The sequence below is a fragment of the Cebus imitator genome, unplaced genomic scaffold (genome assembly GCF_001604975.1).
Source record: "Cebus imitator isolate Cc_AM_T3 unplaced genomic scaffold, Cebus_imitator-1.0 Scaffold24, whole genome shotgun sequence".
In the NCBI taxonomy this organism is placed as follows: domain Eukaryota; kingdom Metazoa; phylum Chordata; class Mammalia; order Primates; family Cebidae; genus Cebus; species Cebus imitator.
The window spans coordinates 14,463,716-14,465,833 of record NW_016107339.1 but is presented as its reverse complement, the minus strand read 5'-3'; the positions used below and the strand labels follow the sequence as shown (position 1 = coordinate 14,465,833).

Genomic DNA, 2,118 nt, shown 5'->3' with positions numbered 1-2,118 from the left:
GAGACGGGGTTTCACCATGTTGACCAGGATGGTCTCGATCTCTTGACCTCGTGATCCACCCGCCTCGGCCTCCCAAAGTGCTGGGATTACAGGCTTGAGCCACCGCGCCCGGCCTTACAAATTTTTTTAAATTAATTTTTCTTTTGAGACAGAATCTTGATCTGTTGTCCAGGCTGAAGTGCAGTGACTTGATCTCCTCACTGCAACCTCCACCTCCTGGGTTCAAGCGATTCTCCTGCCTCCAGAGTAGCTGGGATTGCAGGTGTGCGCCAACACGCCTGGCTCATTTTTGTATTTTTAGTGGAGATGGGGTTTCACCATGTTGGCCAGTCTGGTCTCAAACCTCTGACCTCAAGTGATCTGCCTGCCTTGGCCTCCCTAGGTGCTGGGATTACAGGCGTGAGCCACTGCGCCTGGCCAATTTTTAATTATGATTTTAATCACCAGCTTTAGACAGAGAACTTTGGTTTCATCTTCAATGGGCTGTGGCCATGGGAATTTTCTTCATCGGTGAAAGTGGAGTAATACTAGGACCCAGCTCCTAAGCTGACAGGGAAGATGCTCAGACAAACTCTGCCTGCCGGGCACAGAAAAACGCCCAGCATGTGTGAGCCATGGCCACAGCAGCCGCCATCATCACTGTCAGCAGCAGCTCATGTTTCAGGAAATTTTCCAGGAAGAAGGGACCTCGATTCCCTGTAGGGAATGTCCCTGGTGTTTCCTCGTTCAGCAGCACAGCTGGCTAAGGCTTTGGCAGTTATGGCCTCTAAAGGAACAATTCCTCAGGTTCAGGCTAACCACAAATTGCACTGACCTTTGACCAGTAATTTCAGAGAGAGATGCTCAGACAGGGAGGGCAGCTATTTTTGAGCCCCAACATTTCATCTTCCCCTTGGCTCCTCTCCTTTCCATTCACACTACTCCGCTCCATCTGCCCCTCGGGGATAAGCTTGTGCCTCAAAACTCTGACCCAAGGAAGACAAAACTCAAACCCCACTCCCTTCCACCTTAGCATCACCAGGCCAAGGTTAAATGCTACAGAAACATTTTATTGAAAATAAGCAGGAAACTGAAGGAAAAGCAAACACACAAGGCATGATCATTGTCTAGCTCCAGCTGTAGCTGCTTCCATCCCGGCCTTTGCTGGCTTGCTTCCTGGCTGAAGATCTCTTGATCTACCTAAGTACCTTGCTTTTCACACATGCTTTTTACACACAACGTGGGGCTCTCTGAGAGCAAAAATGGGCCACAAGGGGTGCAAAGGCTGAAAGAGGACTGGACTCTGTGGTCTGCCTCAGGCAGGTCTGACTGGCACCATAGCCAGAGGCCAGGCGCCGCCAGTTGTGTGGGTCCAGGGCTTCCACAGTGAAGACGTGGCTTTAGGCTCTTCTCCCAGATTATACCTTTTACAGAGGAAGACCAGATTTGAGGTTTTCTTTCTATATTATGTCCTGAGTTCTTTCTATTCATCCAGTCATTTAAAAATACTGACCAATGTATCACAAACCTGAGTGGAACACAGAATTTTTTTCTCTCCCAGCTCTGGAGGCTAGAAGAGTGAAATGGAGATGCTGGCAGGGCTGTGCTGCCTCAGGAGGCTCTCGGGAAGAATCCTTTCCTGCCTTTCCCGGCCAGGCATGCCTGGGCTTGAGGCAGCACAAACCCATTCTCTGCCTCTGTCATCAACTCGCCTTCTTCTCTCTGCGCACCTCTGTGTCAGTACATGCTATTCTCTTATATAGATAGGAGACCCACTACCTGTGTGTTTGTATCCAAATTCCCTTCTTTTTTTGTTTGTTTGAGACAGAGTCTCGCTCTGTTGTCCAGGAGCCCAGGCTGCAGTGCAGTGGCGCAATCCTGGCTTACTGTAACCTCTGCCTCCTGGTTCAAGTGATTCTCATGCCTCAGTCTCCCAAGGAGCTGGGGTTACAGGCATGTGCCACCATACCCGGGTCATTTTTGTAGTTTAGTAGAGACAGCGTCTTGCCATGTTAGCCAGTCTGGTCTTGAACTCCTGGCCTCAAGCGATCTCCCTGTCTTAGCCTCAAAAACTGCTGGGATTACAGGTATGAGATGCCACTGCACCCAGCCAATTCACCTTTTCTTCTTCTTCTTCTT

The 2,118-nt window shown here is 49.8% G+C and overlaps 1 protein-coding gene across 1 annotated transcript in view; it reads left to right on the top strand.

Annotated features, from left to right (window-relative positions):
* Positions 1-2,118, top strand: part of C2 (complement C2) — a 16,085-nt gene that overhangs the window by 10,046 nt on the left and 3,921 nt on the right. The gene's annotated exons all lie outside the window — the stretch shown is intronic.